The following is a 16,864-nucleotide window of genomic DNA, read 5'->3' on the forward strand; positions in this document are numbered from 1 at the left end:
GCTATTAAGATTAATTAATAGCTACGGGGCGCGCTCTAAGTTAGCGGGCGCCCCGAGACGACTTCTAGGAGGGGTTTCTAGAAGGAACTATTCGTAGTTCTCGATAAATACTCTATAGATAAGCGACTGCCCGGGGTTTAGCGATAAATAAGCGCTAGATACTTAAGACTAGATATCTAGATTTAAATCCGAACTCTCCTTTAACTAGCGCTAATAGTTATTCCGGGCTATTAGATCGTAAACCTTAGGTATAGAGTCTTAAAAACGACTATAATAGGGACTCTAATCTATAGCGAGATCTTAAGCTCGCCGTCCTAACTCGTATTCTACTATAATCCTACTATTATCGCCGGGGTACTCGTTTCGAAGCTTATTAAAAATTGCCTCCTCTTCCTCCGTTATAGGATATTCCTCCTTAAACTCGTCCTTAAAGTCCTTATCCTCTATACGTAAACGGCTATAGTAGTCTCTTCTAATCGCCGGATACTACGACTCGCGGCGCTCTAATTCTCGGTAGGTATTAACCTATATATTATAGGAAATAGCCGAGTTAGGGAACCGAAAGGGTAGTACTAGGTAGACTATCTAACGCATTTAGAGTACTACTTTAAACCGGTAGTACTACGCGTACTTTAGACCTATCGAATTGCTAGAATAGAGCGGAATATACCGAAGTATCTAGCTTTAATTCCTATCCGCTAGCCTCGTAGGCGGATTCGCCCGTAGATTAAATCTAGTAGCGAATTCGAATAGCGATATATTAGCGAGAGAGGCATGCCTCGCGCTATATTTTATATATATCGTCCTACGCGTAGTCTACTAGAGGTACCCTTTACCGAGGTCGTTTAGCCCGAACGGTACCTATTACTCTTATTACGGTCTATAATCGAGGTTAATAAATTGTCGCAAATAATCTACGAGATTTTAACCTATTAGATTAAACGATACCTCTTAAGCAGACCAATCTCGTTTAGATATTAGCTTATTAAGAAGCTTAGTAGCGAGAGAGACTAAGGGCTTCGTATTAGATAAACGTAGTAAAATATTACGTATAAGCTCTAAATAGGGCTTAGTAGCGACCTCGGCTTTAGAATAGTACTTAATAATATATTATAATACTACCTTAATATCGGTATATAGAGTAAGATCGGTATTCGCCCTCTAAGCTATCGTTAATAGCGGATTAAAGTAATTAAGATTGTAATCGTTATACTTAGTAATATATATATAGAACTTATCGTTATATCGATTAGAAACCTCGGCGCTCTCTAGGATAGTACGTAGAAAGTAAAACCGGTAGTATCTAGTCGTATCTTACGGATCTTATCCCTTCTTACGATAGAGACAATAGTCGTTATACGAGTGCCGCTAGAGTCGATTAATAAGATCCGATAGAAACTCTAGATTATTCTCTATCTCCGACGTATTCGAATTTATCGTACTATATCCTAGAGGAGTACCCTACCGTCTAGTATTAGGATTTAAGGTAATAATATAAGACCCCTAACGCCGAGTAAGCTCTTTACGCCCCTCGGAGATAGTAATACTAATTGATAGAAGTTAATCTATCTAAAGAAAAAAGTACGCGTAAATACTACCTCTCCCTTAAAACTTAAAACGAATCTACGAGTTAGATAGACTAAATTTAGGCTCTAGAATAGTCTTAAACAAGACTTTTAACCGGCGTATAAATAGATCGATAACGATATACGGATAATCCTTAAGGAACTCTCTCGCTAGCCGAATAGAATCGGCCGAACTACCGTTCTTCTACTTATAATAGAATAGACTTAATCGTAGTAGGTAGTCCTATTAAAGATCGGTAGGACTATAAGTCCCGAAAGGCGCCGGATACCCTAGAGACTAAACTATCGCCTCTAGCTCTTAACGCTAGGTACCTATATAGGGCCTTATACTAATTAGAAACCGCCTATATCTAGTAATAGTATCGAGTATCGACTAAGATTCGGGGGAATCCGGATTAGTTAGGGACTCTCTAAGCTACTCCTTTATAAGACTATTAGTAATCTCGAGACTACGAGTAAGATACGTCGACTAATACTAGGTTAGGCTACGATAGTAAATATTAAATACCGTATACCGCTAGCCTAATAGGAACTAAAGCGACTATCGAGGTAGAGTAGTAGGGCTTAAATATAGTCTTCAAAACTAATACTTCTACCGCGTAGGCTATAGAAATCTCTATTATAGTAGCTGCCTAGAAAGCACCGACAAGTCCTATAAGCTAGCTGCTATACTATAAAGTAATATCGGATTTAAGTTACCTTAGTAGTAGGGGCCCCTAGCGAAGTAGGTCGCCTAGTTAGCCGCCTATTTAGCTATATAACGTAATATCTTAGGGACTCCCGCGGAGGCCGTACATAGCAGAATAATACGTTATATATTAATATACAAACGACGGGACTATACTAAACTACGCGTATACGTATACGGACGATAGTAAGCGAGATATATAGAGTCGTAGGATAGATCCGAGTAGTAGGAAGGAACCGGAAGATAGGGAAGAGCTAGGAGAAATATATTTGCTTAAGAGCGGTTAAATAAGTTCGTATACGCGCGCCGCGCAAGTTAGCTAGGAAACAAAGGCGCTATAAGATAGCGGATAAGCGGGATACGCGCGCGCGCACTTAGCGTATAGGGAAGGACCTAAAAGCAGAGGTTTGCTAAGAAGCTAGTAAGTAGGATATATATACTTATACTTACGCGTCGGACGCCCTAGACGCCTATAGGGCGGGATACTAAGGAAGGGGCTCTCCCTCTAAGGTACCCTTCTTCCTTTCTTCGTAGTTCGTCTTATATAGATAGTAGCTATATTAATTTAGTACTTTCTTTAGTTTAGTTTAAAGTTTTATTTATATTCTTACTACTTAGCCTCTAACCCTTATATTACGAACTACTAACTAAAAACGCCTCTATTAAGATAGATACTCCCGACGAGTAGATTTAAAATATAAGACCTAACGAAGTACCCGATTTTTTAAGTTTAGTATAGAAGGATATCCCCGCTACGCGCGAATAGCTAGATTACGCCTATACTACCGACCTAGAACTGCTCGCTAACCTACTAAAGGCTTATAAAGACGCTTACCGTTTCCTCTCGGTCTCTCGTATAAGCCTTAGTACTACTCTTAACGACGCGAATACCTCTATCGCGGAAAAAGAAGACGAAGTAGGCCGCCTCTAGTCGTAGCTCGCCTCTACTCGCCTAGGCGCCGCTATACCTGCCTCTTACCTATTTACGCCTACTTCGAATAAAAGTAAGAAACTTAGCGACCCCGAACGCTTTACCGGTAAGCGTAAAGTATACTAAGAATTTAAGACTTAGGTTAAAATCCGCTTTCTCGCTAACGCCGACTACTATCTAACTAAAGCTTTAAAGACCGGATTTATATTCTCTCTACTTAGCGGCTCTATCCTCGATTCCTACTATAGCCTTTTAGAAAACGTAGAAACTACTACGACGACTAGTATCTAGAAGGCCCTCGACGCTAGCTTCGGCGACCTAGACTATAAGCAAACTACGCGCCTAAACTTAGACAAACTTAAGTAAGTAAATAAGACCTACTAAGAATACTACGCTACCTTCTAATACGAGATTAGGTACGCTAAATACCCCCCGGACGTCGCTAAGTCGATCTTAGTACGCGGTCTTAGCGAAGAAATAATATTATAAGTCCGCGATAAAGATACGGAGACTCTATACATTACTAAACTATACGCCTTGCTTATATATATTATTAATATAACTCGAAACTTCGCAAAAATTATCGCTAACCGCGGAAGCGCCTATATAAATACTAGCCGCTTTACGTCGCCGTTTGCTATACCGCTATAGAAGATATAGACTACTTAGACGCCGGCTTTAGTACTAGCTCCTACTATAGCCCTAATACCGCTAGGCGCCTAGCCTACCGCTAAACCGATAGATTTAAGCGCTACCTCGCTCGGCGCCTATCTACGCGTATTCCTTATAAACGGTAAGCTTTCGGAAGAAGAGAAGTAGCGTCGCCGTACGGTAGGAGAATATATCTACTACGGAGTAAAAGGATATATTACTCGCCTCTACCTGTCTCTCGTCGGCTAGCTAAATATACTAACGATATAGCGAGTCGCCGCCGCGAATATTACGACTCTAGATATACCTTTACCGGCTATCGCTACTCCGAGCGGCTAGGGAAAAACTTAAACCTAATATATAGTCGCTTATAAGGTTTATTCGTTCTAAAGCGAAGAGTATCTACTACTACCTTCCCTTTCTCTAGCTTAGCTATAGAGAAAGAGTTAGTTTGCTAGCCTTTTATAGTAGAAACGTTAATAGGAAATTAAAAGAAATTATTAAAAACTATAGCTCTTATTAATAATAGCGTAACCGGCTACTCGTTTATAGATTACGACTATACGAGAGACCTCGACTTAACGTTCTTAGACCTTACGTACGCTCGGGAGTTAGAGATATTTAACGGTACGACCGCGGCCGCTAGTAAGGTAACCTAGATCTACTACTTATCTATTACTATCGGCCTATATACCGAATATATTATGTTTTTTCTTACGAAACTCCCGAAGACTTATCCCGTTATTCTTAGTCTTCCTTAGCTTAAAAAGTATAATCCGGTTATCGACTAGGCCTCTAAATCTCTATTCTTTATAAGTAAGTATTACGTAGAGTACTACTTTAGCGAATTTAGTTCTACTCCCGATACTCCCTAAGATCGTACTATATTCGCTATTAGTATAGCTACCTTCTCGCGTCTTACCTACGATAAACGTACTTAGATCTTCGCTATAATAATATAGGATATCGAGAAAGCTATCCGAAAGTTTAACGAAGAACCGACGGATCTAAGAACGAAACTACTAAAGGAGTATTAGTACCGACTCTACTAGTTTTTAAAGAAGAACGCCGATATCCTACTACCGTACCGGCTAGGTATCGACTATAAAATCGAGCTAATCGACGGTAAACCGCCGCCGTACGGCCCGCTCTACTCTATATCTCGAGATAAGCTCTTCGTACTAAAGAAATACCTAGAAGACAACTTATATAAAGGCTTTATCCGCCCTAGTTCCTTAGAAGCTACCGTACTAGTTATATTTGCCTAGAAACCCGGTAGAGGTCTCTACTTCTATATAGACTACCGGGGCCTTAATACGTTAACGAAAAAGAACCGCTATCTAATTCCTCTTATAAACGAAATACTCGAACGCCTTTCGAAAGCCCGCTAGTTTACTAAGCTCTACGTAATCGCTATCTTTAATGCGATCCGTATTACCGAGGGAGACGAATAGCTAATAGCCTTCCGAACCCGTTACGGCCTTTTCGAATACCTAGTCTTACCGTTCGGACTCTATAACGGACCTAGTACGTTCTAATTATATATTAACGAAACGCTTAAAGAATTCTTAGACGCCTTCGTCTTAGTATATATAGACGATATCTTAATCTCTAGTAAAACGAAAGTAGAATACTACGAATATATCGAAAAGGTACTTTAGAAACTCGAGGAAGCTAGAATATATATCGATATCGATAAATACGAGTTCTATAAGTAAGAGGTAAAATTCCTCGGCCTTATTAGCCTTTAGAAGGTATCCGAATAGATCCCGGTAAGATCGAGGCCGTTCTAAACTAAGGAGTGCTACGAAACGTAAAAGAAGTCTAAGGCTTCTTCGGTTTCGCTAACTTCTACTAGAGCTTTATATAGCATTTTAGCGGAATCGCCCGTCCTCTTATAGTACTTACGTAAAAAGACGTTAAATTCGAATAGTCTCCGGCCTATTAAGAAGCCTTCGACTAGCTACGGTAGAGTTTTACGACTATACCGATCCTATAATACTTCGACTTCGATAAAGAAACGCGTCTAGAAACCGATACTTCTAACGGTACGACTAGCGCCGTTCTCCTTTAGCGAACGACCCTAGAAGATATATAGCTACCTATAGCCTACCTTTCTAAGAGAATGTCCTCTATAGAATATAATTACGATATCTACGATAAGGAACTCCTCGTAATCGTTAAAGCCTTCGTAGAATAGCGCTTAGAGCTCGAAGGTTCTAAATCGCTAATATAGGTTAGCTCGGATTATAAGAATCTCGTCTACTTTCTTAAAAGTAAAATCCTTAGTTATAGGTAGGTACGCTAAAGTAAGTTTCTTTCCTAGTTTAACTTCGTTATTTAGTATACTCCCGGTAAAGCAAACTTATAGGCCTACGTACTTACGAGGCGTAACGGGGACTCGCCTTTAGATCGAGGCCCGTAGCGTAAAGAATAGTCTATCTTTAAAAAGTATAACCTAAGTTAGGAACTATACGAGCTCCTCGGAGATAACTTTACCGGCTTAGAGCCTCTCGTAGTATCCTTCGTACTAATAGCCGCTCCCGCCTTTCTCGGAGATAACGATAGCTCGGACGACGAAGATACGAGCTTAGAAAGCTTAGATAGCGACTAGGAAAGCGAGGAAGAAGCGTAGAGCCTCCTCGAACCTACCTAGCTCGAGTAGTAGCTTACGATAGCGTACGCCGAAGAGGCTTTTACTAAGGGCCTAATTTACGCTTTATAGAACGAAGAACAGTTATATAAGAATGTTTCTCTCTCGGAGTACGAGCTCCGTAGAACTCTACCCTAAGCGCCCTATATAACGTTTAGAAATGCCCTCTACGTCCCGGATTTCGAAGATTTACTCGACTAGATTATACGTTCTGCTTATAACCCTCTCGGAATAGTATATCCCGGTTGAGCTAAGATACTATCTTAGCTCCGGAAGTAGTACTACTAGCCTAATCTATACCGAGATATCGACCGATTCGTTAAGAGCTACGTAGTATACCGTAGAGCAAAAGCAGATACGCGTAAGCCGTAAGGGCTACTAAAACCTCTTAAAATCCCTCTACGACTATAGTAATATATTTTAATAGATTTTATTATAGGTATAAGAACCTAAGTAAGTAAAGTCTCCTATCCTACCTTAGTAAGCCTATATAACAATTATATAATGTTATTACGTATACTACGATACTACCCCGCTAGCGTAAAGCCTACTTAGCGTATACGCGGGGAAGCTCGGTCGCTCGTATAGATATACTCGGTAGCCGGCTTAGTAGATATACTATCCGTACGTAGCCTAGTTAATAGTAAACGCTCTGCCCTATTCTTAGAAAGGTACGGTTTAGTTCTACTATCTACTACTACGATTAGTAGAGGGTATTCTATACGTTGCTATATATCTATTTTCTTATAGTTCTAAACTGTCTACCCTTCGTAGCGGCCTATAGAATCCCGAAAGATAAACGCAAGCGATCCGAATACGCCGGGCGCGGAAACCGCGCAAAATAATATACTAGGAGCGCCGGTAGTATTAGAAAACGACGCGGCGATATAATAATATAAGGCCGAATATTAGGCGCGCCGAGAAGCGACCTACCTACAGCTCGAACGATTCCTAGCTAAGTAAGAAGTGCTTAGGCTAGAAGTATAGGCTTAAGAAGCTAAGCGGGAAAATGCGCGTCTTTATACCCTTAGGGACGTAGGCGATATATAGGCTCCGAGTAGCGGTACTACCGGTAGAGGTCCTACGATAACTCTACCCCTAGGCGACGACGATAGCGAGGACGAGGTAGAATTAGCTAATAAGTCGATTTAGAGACCTAAATCCTAGAGAGCTAAATCCCTCTCTTATTAACTACCTCTTCCCGAAAGTACGCTAAGTATAGCTACTATGCCTAATATAAGCTACGTAGTCGCTAGTCTTACGGCTATTAAGCCTCGCCTAAAGGAACCTAAACCCTTTAAAGGCGATACGATTAAGGAATCGAGGCGATTCCTTCGAGAACTTTCTATTACCTTTACGCTATCCGGAGCTACCTATTATACGGACGAAAGCAAGGTACTTTATAGTATTATATACCTCGTAGGCGATATATAGGAGCGGTAGTATAACGAAAACAGCCTTAAGGACCTATAGAATTATACCTACTAGGACTTTAAATCCTTCTATCGGGACTACGTCGGGGACCCTATAAACCGTATACTCGACGTAACCCTCGAGTATAAGGTAGCCCGTTAGCGTAAGGGATAGTTAGTCTAAAGCTTTACCCTTAAGCTCGTAGTGCTCGAAGATTAACTTAGCGACTATAGCGAGGAGTATAGAATCCGCTATCTCCTCGTTAAACTCTAGCCGGCGATTCGTAGCGCGATTATTATATACTATACGGTGCTAACGACGCGTTACGAACTCGTAGAGCTTACGACGCGTATCGAGACCCCTAATAAGCCGTCTAGTAAACGCAAGGATCGTAACTACGATAAAACCGGAGATAGTAAAGGTAAGAAGCGTCGATCTAATAGCTATACCCGTAAGCTATAGTTAAATCGCGACTACGGAGTAGGTAGAAAGCATTCGAAGAACGATAACTCGTAAGGCGGGTATAATATTAGTAAGGTCGAATATTATAGCTATCGCTAGAAAGGCTATTATAAGAACGTATACCCGAACTACTATCTCTAGAAAGACGACAACCCTACGGTACGTAAGGTCGCCGCTAACGCTAAAGAAAAGAAGAACGAATTAAAGGGTAAGGGAAAAGATAAGGTACCCCCTAAGAGCTAGGGATAGGTACGGAATCTTAACTAAGTAGCTTAGTAGTAGTAGTACCTATAGGACGCGTACGCGGAGTAATCGTAATATAAGAAAGGGAAGTTACCGTCGAATACTTACTAGATAATACTACTAATATTAATATAGTATCTTAAGAATTCGTTCTACGATACTAGCCTTAGCGGATTGTTAATACTATACTACCTAGTACCGATAGTTTCTAGGGTAACCGAGGATACTACTATAGAGCGTATTATCTACGCTTACAGATCGCCGACTCTATAGGCTAAGAACGTATTACTACCGGAGTGTTTTATACTTTCGAAATGCCCCTCTCTAATATTATTCTTAGTAGCCCTTAGAGGCGCGATTAAAAGGTAATCGTCGATAGCTCGACGGATGCCTAGACCTATAGGAACGAAGCCGTAGCGCGTACGATACGCGTACGGGAACTATAGGAATTCTAGAAGGATATACGTAACGCTCTATACGTATATACGATTAGCGTTCGCTAGCTCCGTAATATTACTAAGGGTTCCTCCTTACTAGAAGAATTTAAAGACTTCGAAGACGTCTTTACTATAATACCCGAAGCGCGACGTAAGCTCCCCGAAGACGTAGAGTATACGATCGACCTAATCCTCGGAACGAAGCCGCTATATAAACCTCTCTACTATTCTTTAGTAAAAGAGCTTAGCGACCTTCGTAATTACCTAAGCTTAGCCTTAGAGAATAATTAGATATAGCTTAATATAAGCGAGGTAGGTACGCCGATTCTATTTATACTAAAGAAGGATAGTAGTTTAAGACTCTACGTCGATTATAGGGGGTTAAACGAGATTACTATTAAAACGGCTAAATAGGCGGCTAACTAGGCGACCTGCTTCGCTAGGGGCCCCTACTACTAAGGTAACTTAAATCCGATATTACTTTATAGTATAGCGGCTAGCTTATAGGACTTGTCGGTACTTTCTAGGTAGCTACTATAATAGTAGCCCCCCCCCCCCTCGTATTACGCGAAGTTCCTACGACGCTAAAGGAGGTCCGTATATAATAGGTACTAGTATTCTTACCCTAGTTCGGGTCGGAGACCTTATTCTAAATTCTATTCGTATACTTCTTAGAGAAAGTATTCCGGGATAGCTCTATCTATCGTCGTATAGTCGGTATAATCTCGTAGAAATTCTTTGATTACTTCGCGGATAAAGATAATATAGCGTAGAGGTTCCTAGGTCGTATCTTCGTCTAAGTATCCCTCCTACTATACCTCTCCCTATAGACCGGGAGGGTTAAGATTACCGAAGTTTGTATTACTAAAGCTCTATCCGATAATTGCCCGTACTATACCTAAGGTAGATTCTAGTTCGTCTTCGGTTTAATTAGTAGCTTCGGTAGCTTCTAGAATCGGCGGAATATCTTCGGAATCCGCGATTTCTCTAGCGGTTCTTAGGTTAATAACGTATTTAACTAGGTAAATATTAAGATTTTCGGAGAGATCTAGTTCGTATACGTACGTACCGACTTTTTTTATAATTCGGAAAAGTCCTAGATTTTTCTAGTCGAGCTTTTTCGAAGGTCGGTTAGTTCTAATATACCGTAAGTCGAGGTAAACGTAATCTCTAACTTAGTAATCTAGCGCGGCGCGTCTACGCTAATTAGCGTAGTACTCGTATACTTCCTAGGTATACCTTATCTCGTCTTAGAGCTCTTAGTAGATCTAGGCTATCGAAAGAGCGAAGGTATCGGCGTCTCTTTCTAGATCGTTTACTAGGAGCTCTAATTCGATTTCTACTAGTTCTATACCGGTTCGGGGATAAAGTCTAGTCGAAGCGTAGAAGGGCGTAGTCTAAGTCGTAGCTAATTCCTAATTATTAATAGCAAATTTAATAGAAGGCGTTAATCTTAGCTAGTTATTTTAGTAGTAATTATAGAAGTACCTAATAATTTGTTCGATCTAAGCGTTAGCCTATTCGGTTTACCCGTCGGTCTATAGGTAGTAAGCCGTTAAAAGGCGCGCTTAAATTTTTAGTCGCTCGTAGAGGCGCTTCTAGAAACGGGTAACGAAATTCGGGCCGCGATTAGATACAATTAATTTAGCTAGGCCTATATCTTTCTATATATCTTAGTAGAAGACCTAAGCCGTATTCTTCGCGGTTAGGCTATAGGTATTTAATACCTTCTTATATTTAGTAAAGCGGTAGACTACAACTAGTATATTTTAAAACTAGAGGCCGTTAAAGTCGGATCCTTTCGGTAGGCCTATAATAAAATCTATTAAAATGTATTACTATAGCCGTAGAGGGATTTTAAGAGGTTTTAGTAGCCTTTATAGCTTACGCGTATCTACTTTTGCTCTATAGTATACTATATAGCTCTTAACGAATCGGTCGATATCTCGGTATAAATTAGGCTAGTAGTACTACTTCTAGAGCTAAGATAATATCTTAGCTCGACTAGGATATACTATTCCGAGAGGGTTCTAAGCGGAACGTATAATCTAATCGCGTAAATCCTCGAAATCCGGGACGTAGAGGGTATTCCTAAACGTTATATAGGGCGCTTAGAATAGAGTTCTACGGAGCTTATACTCTAAGAGAGAAATATTCTCGTATAACCGTTCTTCGTTCTATAAAGCGTAAATTAGGCCCTTAGTAAAAGCGTCTTCGGCGTACGCTATCGTAAGCTACTACTCGAGCTAGGTAGGTTCGAGGAGATTCTATACTTCTTCTTCGCTTTCCTAGTCGCTATTCGAGTTTTCTAAACTCGTATCTTCGTCGTCTAAGCTATCGTTATCTCTAAGAAAGGCGGGAGCGGCTATTAGTACGAAGGATACTACGAAAGGCTCTAGGCCGGTAAAGTCGTCTCTAAGGAGCTCGTATAGTTCCTAGCTAAGGTTATACTCTTTAAGGATAGACTGCTCTTTACGCTACGGACCTCGATCTAAAGGCGAGTCTCTATTACGCCTCGTAAGTACGTCGGCCTATAAGTTTGCTTTACCGGGCGTATACTAAATAACGAAGTTAAACCGGGAAAGAAACTTACTCTAGCGTATCTGCCTACGGCTAAGGATTTTGCTCTTAAGAAAGTAGATAAGGTTCTTATAATCTAAGCTAACCTAGATCGGTAACTTAGAACCTTCGAGTTCCGGACCCTATTCTTCGAAAGCCTTAACGATTACGAGGAGCTCCTTATCGTAGATATCGTAATTATATTCCGCGGAGGATATTTTCTTAAAAAGATAGGCTATAAGTAGCTATATATCTTCTAGGGTCGTTTATTAAAGGAGAACGGCGCTAGTCGTACCGTCGGAAGTATCGGTTTCTAGACGCGTTTCTTTATTAAAGTTAAAGTACTATAGGATCGGTACGGTCGTAAAACTTTACCGTAACTAGTCGAAGGCTTCTTAATAGGCCGGAGACTATTTTAATTTAACGTCTTTCCGCGTAAGTACTATAAGTAGACGGGCGATTCCGCTAAAGTTCTATATAAATCTCCGGTAGAAATTAGCGAAACCGAGGAAGCCTTAGACTTCTTTTACGTTTCGTAGTACTCTCTAGTTTAGAACGGCTTCGATTTTGCCGGGATCTATTCGAATATCTTCTAAAGAGATAATAAGGCTAAGGAATTTTACCTCTTACTTATAGAATTCGTATTTATTAATATCGATATATAGTCTAGCTTCTTCGAGTTTCTAAAGTACCTTTTCGATATATTCGTAGTATTCTCCTTTCGTTTTACTATAAATTAAGATATTATCTATATATACCGAAACGAAGGCGTTTAAGAATTCTTTAAGCGTATTATTAATATATAATTAGAATATACTAGGTCCGTTATAGAGTCCGAACGGTAAGACTAGGAATTTAAAAAGGCCGTAACGGGTTCGGAAGGCTATTAACTATTCGTCTCCCTTAGTAATACGGATCGCGTTAAAGGTAGCTATTACGTCGAGGTTAGTAAACTAGCGGGCCTTCGAAAGACGTTCGAGTATTTCGTTTATAAGAGGAATTAGGTAGCGGTTCTTTTTCGTTATCGCGTTAGGGCCCCGGTAGTCTATATAGAAGCTAAGACCTCCGCTAGATTTCTAGGTAAATATAACTAGTATAGCCGCTTCGGAGGAACTAGGGCGGATAAAGCCCTTTTATAAGTTATCTTCTAGGTATCTCTTTAGTATAAGAAGCTTATTTCGAGATATAGAGTAGAAAGAACCGTATAGTAGCGGCTTACCGTCGATTAGCTCGATTTTATAGTCGATACCTAACTAGTATAATAGTAGAATATCGGCGTTCTTCTTCGAAAACTAGTAGAGTCGGCACTAATATTCCTTCGGTAGTTTTATTCTTAGATCTATCGGTTCTTCGTCGAACTTTCGGATAGCCTTCTTAATATCTTATATTATTATAGCGAAGATCTAAGTATATTTATCGTAGGTAAGACGCGAGAAGATAGCTACGCTAATAGCGAATATAGTACGATCTCGGGAAGTATTAGGGGTAGAACTAAATTCGCTAAAGTAGTACTCTATATAATACTTACTCGTAAAAGATAGAGATTCGGAAGCCTAGTTAATAACCGGGTTATACTTTTTAAGCTAAGGAAGACTAAGAATAACGAGGTAAGTCTTTAGGAGTTTCGTAAGGCAAAATATAATATATTCGGTATATAGGCTAATAGTAATAGATAAGTAGTAGATCTAGGTTACCTTACCGGCGGCCGCGGTCGTACCGTTAAATATTTCTAACTCCCGAGCGTACGTAAGGTCTTAGAACGTTAAGCCGAGATCTCTCGTATAGTCGTAATCTATAAACGAGTAGCTAGTTACGCCGTTATTAATAAGAGCTATAGGTTTTAATAATTTCTTTTAGTTTCCTATTAACGTTTCTACTACGAAAGGCTAGTCGTAAAATAGATCTAAATAGTAGGAAGGAACCGGAAGATAGGGAAGAGCTAGGAGAAATATATTTACTTAAGAGCGGTTAAACGAGTTCGTATACTCGTACCGAGTAAGTTAGCTAGGAGATAAAGGCGCTACGAGATAGTAGATAAGCGGGATACGCGCGCGCGCGCTTAGCGTATAGAGAAGGACCTAAAAGCAGAGGTTTATTAAGAAGTTAGTAAATAGGATATATATACTTACGCTTACGCGTCGTACGCGCTAGACGCCCGTAGGGCGGGATACTAAGAAGGGGGCTCTCTCTCTAAGGTACCCTTCTTCCTTTCTTTATAGTTCGTCTTATATAGATAGTAGCTATATTAATTTAGTGCCCCCTTTAGTTTAGTTTAAAGTTTCGTATATATTCTTACTACTTATCCTCTAACCCTTATATTATAAACTACCTAAAAAACGCCTCTATTAAGAGAGATACTCCCGACGAATAGATTTAAAATATAAGACCTAACGAAGTACCCGATTTTTTAAGTTTAGTATAGAATAATATCCCCGCTACGCGCGAGTAGCTAGATTGCGCCTATACTACCGACCCGGAACTGCTCGCTAACCTATTTAAGGCTTATAAAGATACTACTCGTTTCCTCTCGGTCTCTCGTATAAGCCTTAGTCCGGCTCTTAACGACGCTAATGCTTTTATCGCGGAAAAAGAAAACGAGGTAGGCCGCCTCTAGTCGTAGCTCGCCTCTACTCGCCTAGGCGCCGCGGTACCCGCCTCTTACCTATTTATACCTACTTCGAATAAGAGTAAGAAGCTTAGCGACCCCGAACGCTTTACTAGTAAGTGTAAAGTATACGAGGAATTTAAGATATAAATTAAGATCCGCTTTCTCGCTAACGCCGACTACTATCCGACTAAAGCTTTAAAGACCGGATTTATATTCTCTCTACTTAGTAGCTCCGCCCTCGATTCCTACCGTAGCCTCTTAGAAAATATAGAAACTACTACGACGACTAGTATCTAGAAGGCCTTCGACGCTAGTTTCGGCGACCTAGACCGTAAGCAAACTACGCGCCTAAACTTAGATAAACTTAAGTAAGCAAACAAGACCTACTAAGAGTACTATACCCCCTTTTAATACGAGATTCGGTACGCCGAATATCTCCCGGACGTCGCTAAGTAGATCTTAGTACGCGGTCTTAGCGAAGAAATAATACTATAAGTCCGCGATAAAGATATAGAGACTCTAGATATTACCGAACTATATACCTTACTTACGCGTATCGATAATACGACTCGAAACTTCGCGAAAATTATCGCTAACTATAGGGGCGCCTATACGAATACCGGCCGCTTTACGTCGCTATTTGCTATACTACCGTCGAAGTTATAGATAGCTTAGACGCCGGCTTTAGTACTAGCTCCTACTATAGCCCTAATACCGCTAGGCGCTTAGCCTACCGCCGAACCGATAGATTTAAGCGCTGCTTCGCTCGGCGCCTGTCTATACGCGCCCCTAGTAAATAGTAAGCTTTCGGAAGAAGAGAAGTAGCGTCGCTATATAGTAGGAGAATATATCTACTACAGAGTAAAAGGATATATTGCTCGCCTCTACCTGTCTCTCGTCGGCTAGCTAAATACGCTAACGATATAGCGAGTCGCCGCCGCGAATATTACGACTCTAGATACGCCTTTACTAGCTAGTATTACTCCGAGCGGCTAGAGAAAAGCTTAAACCTTATATATAGTCGCTTATAAGGTTTATTCGTTCTAAAACTAAGAGTATCTACTACTACCTTCCCTTTCTCTAGCTTAGCTATAGAGAAAGAGTTAGTTTACTAGCCTTTCGTAGTAGAGACGTTAATAGGAAACTAAAAGAAATTATTAAAAACTATAGCTCTTATTAATAACGGCGTAACTAGCTACTCGTTTATAGATTACGACTATACGAGAGAGCTCGGCTTAACGTTCTAAGACCTTACGTACGCTCGGGAGTTAGAAATGTTTAATAGTACGACCGCCGCCGCCGGTAAGGTAACCTAGATCTACTACTTATCTATTACTATCGACCTATATACCGAATATATTATATTCTTTCTTACGAAACTCCCGAATACTTATCCTATTATTCTTAGTCTTCCTTAGCTTAAAAAGTATATCCCGGTTATCGACTAGGCCTCCGAATCTCTATTCTTTATAAGTAAGTATTATATAGAGTACTACTTTAGCGAATTTAGTTCTATTCCCGATACTCCCCGAGATCGTACCGTATTCGCTATTAGCGCGGCTACCTTCTCGTATCTTACCCGCGATAAACGTACCTAAGTCTTCGCTATAATAATATAAGATATCGAGAAGGCTATCTAAAAGTTCGACGAAGAACTAACGGATCTAAGAACGAAACTACCGAAGGAGTATTAGTACCGACTCTACTAGTTTTCGAAGAAGAACGCCGATATTCTACTATCGTACTAGCTAGGTATCGACTATAAAATCGAGCTAATTAACGGTAAACCGCCGCCGTATAGTCCTCTCTACTTAATATTTCGAAATAAGCTCCTTATATTAAAGAAATACCTAGAAGATAACTTATAAAAGGGCTATATCCGCTCTAGTTCTTCTAAAGCGGCCGTACTAGTTATATTTGCTTAGAAACCCGGTAGAGGTCTCCGCTTCTACGTAGACTGCCGGGGCCTTAACGCGTTAACGAAAAAGAACCGCTACCTAATTCCTTTCGTAAACGAAACGTTCGAACGTCTTTCGAAAGCCCGCTAGTTTACTAAGCTCGACGTAATCGCTATCTTTAACGCGATCTATATTACCGAGGGAGACGAATAGTTAATAGCCTTCCGAACCCGTTACGGCCTTTTCAAATACCTAGTCTTACCGTTCGGACTCTATAACGGACCTAGTATATTCTAATTATATATTAATAATACGCTTAAAGAATTCTTAGATGCCTTCGTCTCGGTATATATAGATAATATCTTAATTTATAGCAAAACGAAAGTAGAATGCTACGAATATATCGAAAGGTACTTTAGAAACTCGAAGAAGCTAGACTATATATCGATATCGATAAATACGAATTCTATAAGTAAGAGGTAAAATTCCTCGGCCTTATTATCTCTTTAGAAGGTATTCGAATAGATCCCGGTAAAATCGAAGCTATTCTAAACTAGGGAGTAATAGGAAACGTAAAAGAAGTCTAAGGCTTCTTCGGTTTCGCTAATTTCTACCGGAGATTTATACGGAACTTTAGCGGAATCGCCCGTCTACTTACGGTATTTATATAGAAAGACGTTAAATTAAACTAGTCTCCGGCCTATTAAGAAGCCTTCGACTAGTTACGGTAAAGTT

The sequence above is a fragment of the Pseudocercospora fijiensis genome (genome assembly GCF_000340215.1).
Source record: "Pseudocercospora fijiensis CIRAD86 unplaced genomic scaffold MYCFIscaffold_13, whole genome shotgun sequence".
NCBI classification, from domain to species: domain Eukaryota; kingdom Fungi; phylum Ascomycota; class Dothideomycetes; order Mycosphaerellales; family Mycosphaerellaceae; genus Pseudocercospora; species Pseudocercospora fijiensis.